Source organism: Amblyomma mixtum, chromosome 2, assembly GCF_055824585.1.
Source record: "Amblyomma mixtum isolate Tamu chromosome 2, ASM5582458v1, whole genome shotgun sequence".
Classification (NCBI taxonomy): Eukaryota; Metazoa; Arthropoda; class Arachnida; order Ixodida; family Ixodidae; genus Amblyomma; species Amblyomma mixtum.
Window position 1 is genome coordinate 173,263,912 of NC_143013.1, and position 17,846 is coordinate 173,281,757.

The following is a 17,846-nucleotide window of genomic DNA, read 5'->3' on the forward strand; positions in this document are numbered from 1 at the left end:
CCCTATCCCCATTTAATGTGGGTGTGCGCACGTATGCCTACATTCAAGCATTCCTCACTGACCGCACAGCTGAGATACACTTCGGCGCTTTGTCTTCCCCCTCCTACACGCTTCAGAGTATCGGCACACCTCAAGGGTCCGTTCTTTCCCCCTTTCTCTTTACCATTACCCTTATCCCCCTCGCCCGAAAATTGGCAACTATTCCCCACCTAAACCACACTCTTTATGCCGACGATATCACCCTGTGGACCACCCACGTTAGTGATGGCGGCATAGAGAACACCTTACAGGAAGCAGCCACACTCACCCAAAATTATGCACGGACCATCGGACTGTCTTGCTCCCCAGAGAAGTCCGAACTGCTCCTCATCCGTCCTAAGAACCACCGCTGTCCCCGCTCCCCCATTGTCATTGAACTGAATAGTGACCCGGTACCTGAGGTTGGCACCCTCCGTGTATTGGGCCTGCACATCCAGAACGATGGCAAAAACACCACCACCCTCAAGAAACTCAAGCAGGTTGTACGCGCGATATCGCACCTCATCCGAAGGGTTTCGGGACATCACAGAGGCATCAAGGAGCGCGACCTATGTCGCCTCATTCACGCCTTTACCCTCAGCCGTGTGCTGTACACTACCCCATACTTACAACTATCCAAACATGACATAAGTGCTTTGGATGCTTTGATTCGCAAGGCATTCAAGGTAGCGCTTCATCTTCCCCTCAACACACCCACAGACAGATTACTAGGCCTGGGCCTCCACAAAATGATCGGGGAACTGGTGGCGGCCCACCGACAGGCCCAATACACCAGGCTCACACAAACCTCCACAGGTCGGTATATCCTGGACTCCCTCGGAATCAGAATACCGGCCAACGCCCCTACGCTCCTCGCCATCCCACGACCCCTTCACCGGGAGCTCCTCATCAGCCCGCTCGCGACGAATATGCACCGGTCCCACCATGAGCAGTGGGTGGTGGTGGTGAAAAAATTTATTACTAATGAACAGGAGAGGAGGTATGCTTGGATCAGCCCGTAAGGGACCGATCCTTACAAACACTAGGTGGAGGTCCCTAGTATGGGACCCCAGTGGCGGTTGCCGCCGCCCGGGCGCGCCCGACTGAGGCTTGTTGGGCCTGTAAGTCGTGGCAGCCGAGCAGGGTCGCCTCCCAGTCCTCCCGGGTTGGGTTGGGGATGGGGGGAATAGCGGGGTTGGAGGGGCAGGCCCACACCATGTGATAGATGTCAGAAGACACTGCATTACAGTGTGGGCAGCTGCCGCTAAAGGAGGGGTCAAAATGTTTTAGCGCTGCCGGGCACAGCAATGTATTTGTGAGAAGGCGGAGAAGGAGCCTCTCATCCGTCTTCTTCAGGCCTTTACATGGGCTAGGGTAAAGGCGATGACAATTTTGATAATATGTCGTAATATCTTTGAATGTATAGACCGGATTAAAATCGGGTTCCTGATCGGATGGGGAGGAGAAAACAGCCCGGTGAGAGAGCGCGCGGGCGGCTGCGTCTGCTGCCTCGTTTCCTGCGAACCCCTGATGAGCAGGGGCCCATATGAGGTAACGGTGTGCAGGGTCCGTATCCCGTATGCAATTTTGGTATATTCCATAGGCTAGGAAGGGAGTGCAGCCTTGTTCGACGTTCCGACAGGCCCCTCGCGAGTCGGTGATTATGTATTTTGAATTGGAATGTGAGGCCGCGAGAGCAATCGCGACGTCTTCTGCTTGTGTTGCACTGCGGGCTCTGAAAGTTAGGCCGTTAACTGTGTTGCTGTTGTGAACTACCGCGGCCGTGTACCATACCCCGTGGTGAGGGCCAGAGGCGTCCACGTAGTATACACCTGTTTTGTTGCCATAATATCGGGCTAGCGTTTCCGCTCGTGCCAGGTGCCGACCATTATGGTCTTCATGTGACATGTTTGCTGGAAGAGGCCGCACGTGGAGGGCACGTCTCCACAGTTCCGGGATGCGAAACCTGTATTCCATTGGAGGGGTGTGTTGTATATGGAGTCGAGCAAGTAGGCGGAGACCCGACTCCGTTAGCGACAAGCGCGTGTACTGGTTTGTAAGATGCGCCTCCCGGAGCTCCCGGAAAGTATTCACCACCCCAAGAGCCATAAGCCGGCTGTTTGAAGTAGTGATGGGGACGTCAAGGGCACGTTTAACAATTGTGTGAAGGATGACCTCAAGGGCGTCCTCCTCTTGTTTCCGTAGGTGGAGATAAGGAGTCGAATAGAAAATTCGACTAGTTACGAAGGCGTTTGCCAGCCGCAAGGCATCCTTACTTCGTAACCATCCGCGTTTGTTGGAAACCCGGCGGACCATGCGGCCCACCTGGTCCCCCACCTTACGGAGTTTCGCCAATGTAGTGTCTGGCCGCCTGTGTTTGTGGATGTTGAGTCCGAGTACCCGTATCTCATCACTTTCGCGTATGGGACCACTCTCAAGAGAGAGAGATATTTTAGTTGTGCATTTCTGTGAGGGGCGGAGGCGCACAAATTCCGATTTTTGAGGGGAACATTGAAGACCGCAGCGGCGGGCGTAGCGGTCTACTATCGTCGCCGCTGTTTGCAGGCTGGTTTCAATGTCTCCTGTGCTGCCCTGCGTGGCCCACAGAGTGATCTCATCGGCGTACAGGGCGTGCTGCACGCCGGCGACACCACTCAGCTGGGCCGGCAGGTGCATCATGGCCAGATTGAAGAGCAGCGGGGAAAGTACCGCGCCTTGAGGGGTTCCCCGCGTGCCGAGTAGGTAAGGACCATGGTCTCTATCTTGAATTCGAATGTAGGATTGACGATCCATTAAAAATTGGCTTATGTATTGGAATGTGTTGAGGCCACAGTCGGTGTGACTTAGGTTAGTGAGTATCATCTCAAGTGTTACATTGTCAAATGCCCCTTTAAGATCCAAGGCGAGTACTACCCGGTCATTATGGGGGCATTCGAGGGGGTCAAGGACTTCCCGATTGAGTTGCAGGAGGACATCCTGTGCGGATCTGTATGGGCGGAATCCGAACATGGTGCTCGCAAAGACTTGTTTGTGTTCAAGATATGTAGATAACCGATCCCGCACCATCGTCTCCATTAGTTTGCCCACACATGAGGTGAGAGAGATGGGGCGGAGGTTATCTGTGTCAATTGGTTTGCCAGCTTTAGGAATAAAAGTGACCAAAGCCATTTTCCATTCGATTGGCAGGGGGGTGTCCCCGCGCCAAATCGCATTGACGTATTCCAGGAGGGACTGGTATGCCAAGTCGGGCAGGTTCGTCAAAAGCTTGACGGTGACCTTATCCCGTCCTGGCGCAGTGCCCCGTTTCATTTTGGCGAGAGACGCCCGCAGATCATGGAGCTGGAAAGGTTGATCCAGCTCCGTGTTCTCTCTGCCTGCATTAGAGTACGCAGATCCACGGGGGGTCTTGATACTGGTCCCGAAGTTTCTGTGCCGGTTGAGTCGTGTTGCCAGGAAAAGCGTGCAGGGCTCGCTGCAAATGTTTTTGTGTTTCGGTTCGTGTTTGGGTTGGGTCGATTAGGGCTCGAAAGAGACGCCACGTGTTTCGGCTGGACATTTGTCGCGCGGCCGTGTTGCATCTGTCTACCCAGTTGGAGTCGGCGAGTTGGGCCGCGTACTCTGCCGCTTTCTGGGTAAGCTCGGCAATTCGAGCTTTAAGCTTTGTATTGTGTTTCTGGCGTCGCCAACGGCGGACGAGGCTGCGACGGGCTTCCCAGAGGTGTAGAAGGTGGTTATCCACGTCCGTGACCGCCTCTGAGAGCTGGATGTGTGTTTCATGCGAGGAAAGGTGTGCCAGCAGCTGTTGGGACCATGCTGTGTAGCCTTGCGCGGAAATGGGTGTATTATCAAGTGAGCAGTGCCGCAGAGCCCGTGCGAAGGCACTCCATCGAGCGCACGGCTCCGAGCCGGACGCCGTATGGGTGGACGGTGCCTGCACGGGTGATGAAGCGACAGCAGCTGTGATGGACTCCTCTTTATCCGCCCTCCTCACACTACCTCTCCCTCCAGACACCTCCCCAGAAGCTGCAGAGGAAGCCGCCATTGCACTTGCTATAACCCGCACGGAAGCCCGGTACATTTTAAGTGATTCTAAAACTGCGATTCTAAATTTTGCTCGAGGCCGAGTCCATGTCCCTTCTTTTGGCATACTGGACTCGCCCGATGCACCCCCGCCCCGCCAAGTGGAGCTGATATGGGTGCCCGCGCACTCCGGGAATCCCGGAAACGAGGCCGCCAACCTTTTAGCCCAAGGTACTTTAAACCGGTCAGGTGTCCTCGGATCGGGATTCACGAAGGAGCGTATGCACTCATTCAGCGAGCTGACGCGGGCCCACAGAGCCTCACGCCAGCTCTACCCCCCGCCCCACCCCTCCCTAGATAGCAAACAAGCAACGCTCTGGTGCAGACTACAGACACACTCTCTTCCCTCACCCCTTACCCTAGCCCACTATCATCCCTCCTTCCCCACTCCGGCATGCGCCCTATGCCCAGAACCCTTCGCCTCTTTCCTCCACATCCTTTTCCTCTGCCCGGCGGACCCTCCCCCGCGGAACCTAGAGAACCTCTAGACCTGGGAAGACTGGGAGACCCTGCTGCGCTCGGAGGACCCGGCCGTGCAGACCATCGCCACCGGCCGGGCTGCCAGTGTTATGGACCTTAGGAACATAAACACTTGAGTGGGGTCGTGCGGGGACCTGGGGCGTGCCCCGAATTCCTTGTACAAAATTCAGGAGGCACTTGGACTGTCTAAAGTGCGTAGAGGCGAAAGCGTTTTCCGCACCACTTTCGCTGCCTCTGTGGCACTTGTGGCGTCACATATAATTTAGTACTAATTACTAAGTGATGACAAATCACTAATTACTGGTTAATTACTGATTAATGTCTGAATACTAATTACCTGCTAATTAATGACGCTTAAGCTTCGTCTTTAGGAGTGGAACGCGACAGCGTGTTGTAGCGCTGCCAGGGGGTCCACGGAACGCCACCACCCGTTCGGCGCGATGCGTTGCCCTTTGAACGCAACGCTTTTTGAGGAAAGGAAATGGGGCTGTAATTCTCTGTCATCTCGGTGCACACCTGAGCCGCACCGTACAGGAAGGGAGGAAGTGTGAGTGAAAGAAGAAAGAGGGGCCGTAATGAAGAAAATGAAAATTGTATTTGAGGAAAGGAAATGACGCATTAACTGTCTCACATATCTCAGTAGACACTGGTCAAAAATTGTATTTGAGGAAAGGAAGTTGCGCAGTAACTGTCTCACATATTTCGGTGGACACCCGTCAAAATTCCCGCGCGGTGACGTCACGACAATTTGGTCCAATCTGAAACGCGGACAAATACGCCTTGCTCGTGGCTAAATTGGTTTTTGAGGAAAGGAAATGTATCTGTCGCTCATATCTCGGTGGACACCTAAACCTCGCCGTAACGGGAAGGGAGGAAGATGGGAGTGAACGAAGACACCGTATTCACTAGACGCACCTTTGTTCATTCCAAGCCTTCGAGCTGGCATTTCGGAGTGGTAGCATGCTCGACTCGCACTCTGGAGAGCGGGGTTCGATTCCTAAGCTTGGCCAATTTCATACTCGGTTTTATTTATTTATCTGGTCTGACTAGAAAGGTTAATTAGACTAATTGGTTGAGTAAGCAATTAACTAAACTCAGTCAAACTTACTTGGAGCATCACTATACGATCCCTTTAATTGGTTGCATGGTTAGTAGCCAAAGTAGAATGGGCCCCGTTTGAAATTCGCGCACTGGGACGTCACGACCGTTTCGACCAATTGAAAAGCGTGACATTTCTGTTGACAGCTCCTGCTTACAACGATAAGGCATTAAAGGCTTCCGCCTTAATAAAGTTTTCTCTCTCTCTCTCTCCACTAGTGTCCAAACGCGCGGGGGAAGCACGCACTACAACTAGCCCTACCACCGCGCACACACAGCACACTCAATACGGCAGGAGCCGCACCTCACGCGGCCCCTGTCGACGGCGATAAAGCGGGTGCTCCACCGCCGCAGGAACTCGTCTTCGGTTAGCGTTACCCTGTCCAAGCACGCCTGTTGGAAGAGGCGCGCTCGCACACGCTGCAGCAGGGGGAACATGGCGCGTTGAGGCCGGCCCCGTAAGGACGCGACGCCACGCTGGCGCCACAAAACAAAAATTCAGGGGGCACTTAGGCTCTCTAAAGTGCTGCAAGGCGAAAGCGTTTCTTGGCCACTGTTTGTTTTTATTTACTTTTTTATTTTCATATTTTGTTTTTATTTCTTTGTTCCTATTCTTAATTTTATTGTTTTTTGTTTTTATTTTTGTTTATTTTCTTATTTGTATTTTTTATTTTCCTTTTCTTGACTTTACTCCTTTTATTTTATTTATGAATCCCATGCATTCACTATCTTCGTCTCACAAGATGTTTGCAGCACTACGGAAGGTAGAGCTCTCTCGTCCAATCAGGACTGCAGAAACACAGAAAATAGTCCCTCGAATATTTGAGGAGTGTATGACTATTAATCAAAACAATAAGCATTGCAGCTAAAAACATGGTTTGGACAGGTATATTTAAATGGTAGGGAGTGTTTCAATCACTGGTGATATTACCAGACAAAGCCCGTACGGACACAGCTCTGCGGAGGCCTGCTGCGAGGTAGTGATGCGTCGCCACTTTCCAACATGGCGTCGGTCGAGTCTGTTGTGTCTCCCAGCGTTACTAGAATCTAGTAACGTTGGTGTCTCCTGTGGGCTCTACACCGACAGTGCGCTGTTTCCCCAAGCAGGCGAAGCAGGTGGCTTCGCGACAACAGAGGAACTGATCAGAACAGGTTGCGGCAAAAAAAAAAGTGGGGCTAGTCCCTTTGGAACGGGCGTCCGCCTGTCCAAAAACAAACCGAAAAAGAATAAAAAGACATCAAGCGCCACCTGCTAGAGGTAGAAAGAAGCCACCTGGACATCAGGTGGATCGAGCCACAGGCGCGTAGGAACACACTAATGTAGTGCGCGCCATCCTGATTGGACGAGAGAGCTCTACCTTTCGTAGTGCTGCAAACATCTTGTGAGACGGAGATAGATGCGCCTTTATTCATGGTAGAACCTTGAGCCTTTTAAGCAGTGACGCCGAACGGCGGACGAATCTGCCGACGCGTCTGTCGACACGGCTGCCGACGCGTCTGTCGACACTCCTGCCGACGCGTCTGTCGACACCTGCCGACACTCCTGCCGACGTGTCTGCTAACGACAGTATGAGGCATTAAAGGCTTTCGCCTTAAAAGCGCGTACGCATAGCAGTAGGCGAACAAAAAAAAGATGCCCAGGCTTAGCTTCGTTAAGCTAAAAATGTGTTGCATATTGCGCGGTCTTTTTGCGCGAGGTATTGCTTGGCGGCACTCGATTTTCTCAGCAGCTTTTCCTCCGTGACGTATGGATGGATGGATAGGAACGCCCCCTTTGAAACGGGGCGGTAGCAACCGCCACCATGCTCAGCCGTCTTTTTTTTCTTTTTTTTTCAGGTGGTTTGGTGACAACCACGTGACGTCACGTCATGTGGTTTGGTGGCTGCCCGGCCGCGCCCAAGAGCTGAACTGAGTGATTGCAATATGCTACGCATAAAAGTCGCGCGGCCTGGTGCGCGCGTCTAGGGTCACAAACAACATGCGCGACATACGTCGCCAAAAAGTGCGCGCCACGACGCACTCGAACAAGGCGTGCTCGAGGGTCTCGGTCGCACCACACTGGGGGACATCCACCAGTGATGCTCCGCCGAACCAAATTGTACATTACGCGACAGCATATACACAAGCCGTCGGCGTAGTAGTAGTAGTCGGCACCGCGTGTCGGAAATCATCGGGGGCTGCGTAAATACAATCGTATCACAACAACGTTGGCCGCAGAATGTTCCTGAGAGTGTTATACCATTCAGCGTTTCCTGCAGCATAAACTTTCTAGCTAAGTTAGAGCCGAGCTCACGGCGCGGATTCGAACCGGTGACCTGTAATCTGGGGCTACGTAAAAAAATCTCTGCCTCTCCCGTAACCGAGAGTAGAGTAAGCATGAAATGTTTACGGGCCTAATGTCATCTCGGTGGACACCCGAACCGCACCGTACAGGAAGGGAGGAACGCCACCACCCGTTCAGCGCGATGCCTTGACATTTGGTTTTTTGAGGAAAGGAAATGGCGCAGTAATTCTCTGCCATCTCGGTGGACACCCGAACCGCACCGTAAAGCAAGGGAGGAACGCCACCACCCGTTCGGCGCGATGCCTTGCCCTTTGAACGCAGCGCTTCTCCCCCGGGCCCCTGTGCACCTGCGCAGCTTTGCTTCGATGCGCGAAGCCCCTAAGAGATCACGTACGACAACGAAGTGTACGTGGCATTTATGTGCTTTTTGCAGGCGTTATTAGAAATCGAAAATTATAATTCCGTGCATTATCAAACGCACAGCGCGACTGATATCTTGATAAACATTGAGAAGGCACTGGCAGCAGTTATTTTTTGTGACTCGTTTGGAGACCAACCGTTGCTTGCATGCCGGTCGCGTAGGAGGGCTTAGAGAGTCTCGTTAAATCTCGTTAAGTCTCGTACGGTGCCCGGATGTTCTCGTTTCAGAGCCCGGATGACTGGAATTCAGTGCCCGGATGACTCGATTTCAGTGCCCGGATGACTCGATTTCAGTGCCCGGATGACTCGATTTCAGTGCCCGGATGACTCGATTTCAGTGCCCGGATGACTCGATTTCAGTGCCCGGATGAGTGGATTTCAGTGCCCGGATGAGTGGATTTCAGTGCCCGGACGATGGCTCTCGGTCTCGGCGTGACGTCACCACACTGCCGACAACGGGGGCTAAAAGCATTTCATGCTTAAAAATCGTATTATGCTCGGTTCCGGGTTTCCACAGTTGTCACACACTGGATAATTTCCTTTCCTAAAAAAAACAAACAATTTTCGATTTTCCCAACGAGCAAGGCGTCGCGCCGAACGGGTGATGGCGTTCTGTTTTTTGGACCCCCTGGCAGCGCTGCAAAATGCTGTTGCGTTCCACTCTTAATGGCGAAGCTTAAGCGTCCTCTAAATTTTTGTTAGAGCAACACTACGCTAGTCGCCGACCCATTTCACGGAGCTCTGGAAAGGCCAAGCTGCGCATGCGCGAGGAGAGGGTGACTTCACACGGCGCAAAGCTGATGCGCCGGGGCCGCCGCCAGAGCCGCCGACACCGCCACGCGCTCTCCATCGCCTCGCCGACAGTCTCTTTCTCTCCCTCCCTCTCTGATGCGCAGTAGTGACTGCGCATCGCCATCTGCATGGTTTGTGGTGTATATAAATTTGAAGTGGCTCAGCTCTGCTATGCCAGGATATATGTATCCTGAGGTGAGGGCGAGGTGTCCACATCTCGGTGGACACCTGGACAAGAGGGAAGGCGCATAACTGCCCTCTTGGAACAGTGGACTCTCAACCGTGCTTTAAGCTAAGTGGCGGTAGTGAAAGGAGTGCGCACCATGGGTTGGCATTGACAACGTTGTGCCAGATACGCGGCGCTGCCATGGGCCGTCGGCGTTCGTTGTGTTCATTGGTGTTGGCGTTGACCACGTTTTTACACACCGGTCACTTTAAGGAAAAGAAGGAATGGCTCCCTGGGTCAGTGGACGCCTGAATCGTGCATATAAGTACGTGGGGTGATGAGAGAGAGATGTGAGCTGCAGGTGGTGGTGGTGAAAAATCTCTGCCTCTCCCGTAAACGAAAGTAGAGTAAGCATGAAATGTTTACGGGCCTAATGTCATCTCGGTGGACACCCGAACCGCACCGTACAGGAAGGGAGGAACGCCACCACCCGTTCAGCGCAATGCCTTGCCATTTGAACGCAAGGTTTTTTGAGGAAAGGAAATGGCGCAGTAATTCTCTGCCATCTCGGTGGACACCCGAACCGCACCATAAAGGAAGGGAGGACGCCACCACCCGTTCGGCGCGATGCCTTGCCCTTTGAACGCAGCGCTTCTCCCCCGGATCACGTATCACAACGAAGTGTAACGTGGCATTTATGTGCTTTTTGCACGCGTTATTAGAAATCAGAAATTATAATTCCGTGCATTATCAAACCCACAGCTCCACTGATATCTTGATAAACATTGAGAAGGCACTGGCAGCAGTTATTTTTTGTCTCATTTGGAGACCAACCGGCGCTTGCATGCCGGTCGCGTAGGAGGGCTTAGAGAGTCTCGTTAAATCTCGTTAAGTCTCGTACGGTGCCCGGATGTTCTCGTTTCAGAGCCCGGATGACTGGAATTCAGTGCCCGGATGAGTGGATTTCAGTGCCCGGATGACTGGATTTCAGTGCCCGGATGACTGGAATTCAGTGCCCGGATGAGTGGATTTCACTGCCCGGATGATGGCTCTCGGTCTCGGCGTGACGTCACCACACTGCCGACAACGGGAGCTAAAAGCATTTCATGCTTAAAAAGTTTTATACTACTACTTGTGGTGTATATAAAATTCTCTGCCTCTCCCGTAACCGAGAGTAGAGTAAGCATGAAATGTTTACGGGCCTAATGTCATCTCGGTGGACACCCGAACCGCACCGTACAGGAAGGGAGGAACGCCACCACCCGTTCAGCGCGATGCCTTGCCATTTGAACGCAAGGTTCTTTGAGGAAAGGAAATGGCGCAGTAATTCTCTGCCATCTCGGTGGACACCCGAACCGCGCCGTAATGGAAGGGAGGAACGCCACCACCCGTTCGGCGCGATGCCTTGCCCTTTGAACGCAGCGCTTCTCCCCCGGATCACGTATGACAACGAAGTGTATCGTGGCATTTATGTGCTTTTTGCACGCGTTATTAGAAATCGGAAATTATAATTCCGTGCATTATCAAACGCACACTGATATCTTGATAAACATTGAGAAGGCACTGGCAGCAGTTATTTCTTGTGACTCCTTTGGAGACCAACCAGCGCTTGCATGCCGGTCGCGTAGGAGGGCTTACAGAGTCTCGTTAAATCTCGCTAAGTCTCGTACGGTGCCCGGATGTTCTCGTTTCAGAGCCCGGATAACTGGAATTCAGTGCCCGGATGACTGGAATTCAGTGCCCGGATGACTGGAATTCAGTGCCCGGATGACTGGATTTCAGTGCCCGGATAACTGTAATTCAGTGCCCGGATGAGTGGATCTCGGTCTCGGCGTGACGTCACCACACTGCCGACAACGGGAGCTAAAAGCATTTCATGCTTAAAAACATCTATTGTCCATTAAATCTACACAGAAGGGTGATTGGGGTAGGACCCTATTGCCCCTTACCCCTCACAATACTAGGTGGAGCCCCTATTCCGGGGCCCCATTGGCAAGCAACAACGCCCGCGTCCGTTGAACCAAGGCCTTTTGGGTCTTTAGGTCTTGGCAGCCGAGCAGGGCCGCCTCCGAGTCCTCTCTGGTGGGGGTGGGGTTGGGGGGGAAAGATGCAGGCATTGACAAGGTTGCCAGAAACGCGGCGCTGCAGCCATACCTGCCGCGGTGGCTCAGTGGTAAGGCGCCCGCTTACCGAGCCAGAGTACCCGGGTTCGAACCCGACCGCGGCGGCCGCGTTTCGATGGAGGCGAAACGCAAGAGGCGCCCGTGTGTTGCGCGATGTCAGTGCACGTTAAAGATCCCCAGGCGGTCGTCGTCATCGTTGTTGTTGAAAGTTGAAATTGCACGGGCCTAGGAACGCTTACTCTGTCGTGGGTCCCTGGGCATGCCTCTATCCCCGGTAATGAGCGCGTTCATGCGCTGGCCCGAGAACTCTCTTCCCGGACCCCGGATGATCAGGCACCCAACCCTGCGAAAGAGTCCCCATCGGTCGTTTCTGCATATCATCAAATCACCACATTCGACAAACTCAACTGGACGACGTTGCCACCACTCCACAGTACCTTGTCGCCCTTATCCAGCGCCTCATGGCGACCATTACAGACAGGCTGCTTTATTTCCCCCCAACCGTCTCTCATGCTTTCACCCCACCTTTCCTCCTGAATTGTACCACCTGTGGCGTGCCCAGATCCACACTTTCCCGCTACCTTCGGGAATGTCCTTCCCCACAGGCAGTGCCCCCCATCCCCCATCTCACTCATTCTTCCTGGGAGGCTGCTTTACGGACCGCTCAGCCCGCCGGCCGGAAATGGCTGGTGGATCGAGCTTTACGTGAAGCACAAGCCCGTGGACTCCTGGACCAGTAGGGGACCACACTGGAAAAATTTTTATTGCGAAAGCAATACGACTCGCACTTTCAAGCCTTCGCGTGACCCAGCCGCAGTTACGTTTGACTTTTACCGGAGTGAATATGGGCGACCAACTCGCTCCTTCAGATAGCCCGGGCCCCGCCGCGGTGGCTCAGTGGTTACGGCGCTCGGCTGCTGACCCGAAAAACGAGGGTTCGATCCCGGCTGCGGCGGATGAATTTCGATGAAGGCGAAATTCTAGAGGCCCGTGTGCTGTGCAATGTCAGTGCACGTTAAAGAACCCCAGGTGGTCGAAATTTTCGGAGCCCTTCACTACGGCATCCCTCATAGCCTGAGTTGCTTTGGGGCGTTAAACCCCAATAAACCCAGCTAAACCAAACCAGATAACCCGGCTGCAGTTACGCCGCGCCGCGCACCTGTGGCGCTATTGCCGCGGTGACGTCATACCAGCTGTAGATTATGGGCGACCAACTCGCTCCTTCAGAGAGCGCGGCTGCAGTTACGGTGTGTGTTTGCCGCGCTGCGCACCTGTGGCGCTACTGCCGCTGTGACGTCACACCAGCTGTAGATTATGTTTTCTTTCTCTAAGTCGCAACATCAAAAACAAAAAAGTTGGAGGCTTATCAAGGTTAAGCCCCGTGGATGCGAAGCAGCCTTCGTTTTGCATTCTTATTATTAACGTCCTTAGCGTTTGGAGGCATCTTGACCGCATACACGCCCGGCGCAAAGACGCTGGCGCGGTTGCGGGCACAGAGACTGACGCGACGGCGGGCGCGCGCCGCTTCACCCCTGGCGTGACGTCACATATCACGTGATGCAGCGATGGTGGCGCCGCCGCCGCGTCACGCGCGACGGCGCGAACCGAAGCGTGGAGGCCTCCGCCGGGCGACGTCCGACGGCGCGATATGCGGCCCCATCTGCAGCCGGTGTGACGTCATCACGTGACGTCACATCATGTGATCTGACTTCAAGGTCAATGGTGGCCACCGCCGGGCGTCGCGCGAAGGCCCGAAACCTACGTTAATATGCTTCGCATAATACAAAAAAATTACCGACGACGCTTTGAGTCGTCGAGCAGCGGCAGCCGGTAGCCACGCGTGACCTGTAGACGCGGCGCACTGCGTTCCTTCAGTTAGTGGCGCTGCGCTTTTGCTTTCGCAACCTACCAGGCGTAACCAAAGCTAAGCCCCCGCCATTTTTCTTAAGCAAAAAGCTTCACTAGGCGGGTCAGAGCCAATCCTGGCGTGAGCCGAACTGGTGAGTTATGCCATAGTCCTTCAATGGTTATGCGCATGCGCGAAACCGAGTGACGTCACGCGCCACGCAGGTGGTCGCTCCTCGCCGCTGCCGTCGCCGGCGCCGACTCCGTCGCCTTACCTTTCGGCGCAGCCGCGCGCTACTGCGCATGTGCCTCGCCTCCTCGCGGTAGCCGCAACCGCGCGCTTCGCCTCCTCGCCCACCATTTGACCTTTCGTTGCAGCCGCGTGTTGCCCGCGTCGAAGCCGGCAACCCTCCTCTCCGCATTCCTGCGGGCAGTTTTAACCGCGCCGATTTCCGTCTCCTCCTCCGCCTGTGTACAGGCAGTGTGTGGACGGCCGTCAAACCAAGCATAACTGGAGCTTTTCGCTTGGATATCCAGGCTTACCCAGAACTAATACACCCCCTATTTTTTGTTCTTTGTAGCTTATAAAGCTGCGTTTTTAATGTGAGTGCTCTCTGTGTGATTTGAATCGAGCGCCCTTCGTATTCAAGCCAACTTGTGTTTGCTATCAGTGCCCCTTTAGAGCACCGATGGATATAAGGCGAGTGTATACTCGTACACACGCTCATCAGCTCTGCAGCACCCACATATTATTCAGTTCGTGATTTTCGCAGGAAGGGCTCATACCTTTGACAGGTACTTGTAGCACTGTGAAATAGGCCAAGCTTCGCAGCGTGTCCGTGCTATTAGCTGGTTGTAGCGGATTGGGTGGGCCCCTTCATTTTCGGCCGAAGCCCGATTTTACTCTATTCTTGCACTCCGAATAGAATTCTTAGAATCGGTTTAAGCCCTATTTCCATCCGAAAATACGCCTTGTAGAAGGAGTATGTTTTCTAGCGCAGAGAGCTGAATTCACCTAAAGAAAAACTAGCGGACATATTGGGCTTATTCCACAGAGATTTACCAATAAACTGTCGATTTCAAACTTCTTTGCACACCATTTATTAAAAATTGGGCTTAATTTGATGATCAGTTCTAAAAGTACCGTTTCGAAGTGAAAGGCCACAAAGCTGACACTAACCAAACGTTTTATTGGCATCGTTGCATCGGTATCCTGCCCCCATTTAAATGAGCGCTGTGGCGTCGAAAGAATGCTTTCGCGGTGTGCAAAGGAAGGCAGGTCTTGCACGGGCGCTGAAGTGCCGCGCAGGTCTTTCGGCGGTCTCTCGGCGCAAATCTTCAGTGAAACTGGTCCCTGGCGTTCGCTGTATGACATCACCATCCTCTGCTCTCACATCACCGCGAAGTCTCCTGTAACGTGAAGTATGACGTCATAGCCCGGAGAAGCGGAGGTGCAACAAGTGGTAGCGACTCCAAAGGCGCAACGGCTTCCACAGCAGGCTCTTCCAGACCTCTCGGTGCTAAGGCCGCTTCGCCTGCCGCCAGGTGCTAACTGAGGAAGTTCGCGTTCGAAAGAATGGGCAACAGCGAGAAAGCCGCAAACGTCAGCTGGAGGAGGAGAAAGAAAGCTACTGCAGCAGCCGTCAATCAGCCAACCACTCCTAAACAGCGATGTGCAACTTGGGATAAAGCGACGCATGAGTCTAAACGGGATATGCGAGGCAATTCGTCGGGTTACTGTTTGTAAACCATTTCGATCTAATACAACTAAACCATATAGATGTACAACGGCCAAAACAAGCAGGTCTGCTAGAGATCTCGCTGGTATTCAACCGTATGCTAAACGATAGCTTATGTTAGGCGATCTTTTTTACCCCTGCTGTCTGACAGTGAACACGCCGAGAACCTCCCGATCCCCCTCAAGCCTTTCCTTAGTCGGTATCCCTGGTGGTACCACTTTTGCGTGTATTGGGCGCTCTGAGCTAACGAGGTTCCGCGTAACGGCGGCCACACACACACACACACCATACGGCCGGCGTGCTGCGCTGCCACGAAGCAGAAAAGCCGCATGCGAGTCCGAAAATAATGACACCAACGGCCTCCACGCGCCCAGCACGACACTGGCCCGTGGAATCTCGTCCGGTGTGCGCCCGTCGCTTTTCCTATCCGCACCGAGCTTTGCGGCCAAGGCCCACATCCTCCTGTTGCTGCTGCCGCCGTCGGTCTCCACAAGACGGACGGGTCCGATCAGCTCAGCTGCTTGCCTGCCCACCCGCCGGCACGCGACGCCTGGTCGCCGACAACTTCAGTGCGGCCACTCGCGAGGCGCCGGCAGAGTAACGAGGGTTTGGCACCAGACGGCGAGCTGGTCGGGAGTTGGGCGTCTACTAGGTTGCGGACCGCACAGTTTCCGCAAAGCGCAGCTGGGTCGTTCGCTCTAGTACGAAATGCGCCGACTGATTGATTGATTGATTGATTGATTGATTGATTGATTGATTGATTGATTGATTGATTGATTGATCGATTAGTCAGTCAAACAATGGGAGTAGAAAAGGTCACTCGTCGTTGTGGTTTTCGAAAACGTTTTTTGAAACAATGCGGTAAATGCTGCTCAAAGACGGCCCTCCAACTGTTATCTCTCACGTACAGTATTGTGCATCTTTGGTCGAGAAGGCTTCAAAAATTTTCCCGCTTCAATCGCTGGCTCGTTTGCGGTAGAACTGACCACAGAGCTTGCGTATTGTGGTGACATTTGTCTCGCCACAAGTTTTACTACGATACTTACTTGATTCAGCCGCGAATGATGCGACTTGGTAATCAAGATCGACGATCTGAAAGCCGCCAGCACCGGATTGCCGCAAAGGGCGGCAGTGGCGCCATCAATTAAGCGACCTGCGTTGCTTGTAATGCTGACCTCGGCGCCCTTCGCATCGTGGAACTTTCCTCTACAAACAATAGATGGCGCCACTAACGCTTTTTGGCGTAAAACCAGAGTTGGCGGCTTCCGGTTCGTCGATTTCGAGCATGGAGGTAAAAAAACTAGGAGGGAGTGCGCTCAGCCTCTGCAAGCCATCCTCCTCTGACGCCGCTGCCGAGGGCCCTTTTGCGCACTGACTCATGGGAAATAGGCCCTCCTCCACAGTTACCAGACTGCCAGCCAGCGGTGCTTTTTAGTGAACGTCCGTGCTCCGCAGTAGCGCAGAAGCGCAGCGCCTGTGTTTCAGCTTTGGCGGAATGCGTACCGAGCTCGAGGTTGTCTGAAGGCTCCGCGTCTCAACACTTCTGTTGATTACACTCTTGAGTTTTTGGGTGCACGGTAGAAAACTGCAGGTAAACTTTTCATCAAAGGGTGCGGTCGCGACCTCGTCACTGTTCAACTGTGGTTCATAAAGAGAATGGAGAGGAATTCCTTTCGTCGTTATACACACATACGGAGCGTTTATTTCAGCGCATGCTATAAGCGGAGAACTCGAGAGTAGGCGAAGAAACGAGCCTCTAAAAAAGGACGCAGCGGCTTCCAGAGCGCTCACGGCGGACGGACGTGTTGAACGAGCGCTCCGGCGCGCTGCGCAAGATTCTATTTCTCGGGCAGGCGGACTTCGGCCCGCCCATGGGCCCGCCATTCTCCGCTATTCTCGAGGCACAAGTCGTGCCGAATACGCTCGCGCACATAGGCGGTTCCGACGTGAAATGCAGCAGTGAAGTATTTATCTCTCTCTCGCTGTCGAGAGAGAGTGCCGGCGGCTTTACGTCTGCCCCTGCGCGGGGTCTCCCGGCCACTGCGCACAATCACTTACAAAAAGAAGTAAACTGTATGTATACATAGCCGCGCGCTCGTATAGCGTCCTGTCTCGGACTAATCGCGCGCGCGGCACACTGCACTAGCGGCCGGGGTGGGGCGCCCGGCTGCGTATACCGTCCGAGGTAGCACCCACGGAGCGTTCGTGTCACGCGTGCACTACCTGGCGAAGAGCGAACGGGAAGTCAAGCCCGCCTGCTCGATGAACGCACAGAGGCTCACCACTGTTCTGTCACGGGTATAGAGGCTAGAATATCACGGGTGCGCGCAGTGCCGCGCGGCCAGAGGAGCGCTTCGAGACTGTCCGGGATGATTCCCAGCGCCCTGCAGGCCGCGAGAATCTCGCGACGCGGCACTGCAGAAGCGGCACAGCGAAGGAGCATGTGCTCCGATGTCTCCACTGCGCCGCAGTCAGCGCACGCGTCGCTCAGGGATGGTGGCCGCTGCGGCGAGCGAGCAGTTTGCGCTCACCACGGAGCCGTCAGTGAACACAAGCAGATGGTCGCGCAGTTGCTCGTACAGCGAGAGAGCGAAACCGAAACCGAAATCCGGCTAAGAGCTACCACTGCCTTGTCACGTGAGGGCCTATTTCCCATGATGCTTTCCATTATATTTTTTATGACTAGGCTTCAAGATTGTGACGTCATGGTCCCTCCTAGTTTTTCTTCCTCCATGATTTCGAGGCATCATACACAGCTGAACGAGATATGTATTGTTGACAAACTTACTACGAGACAAAAG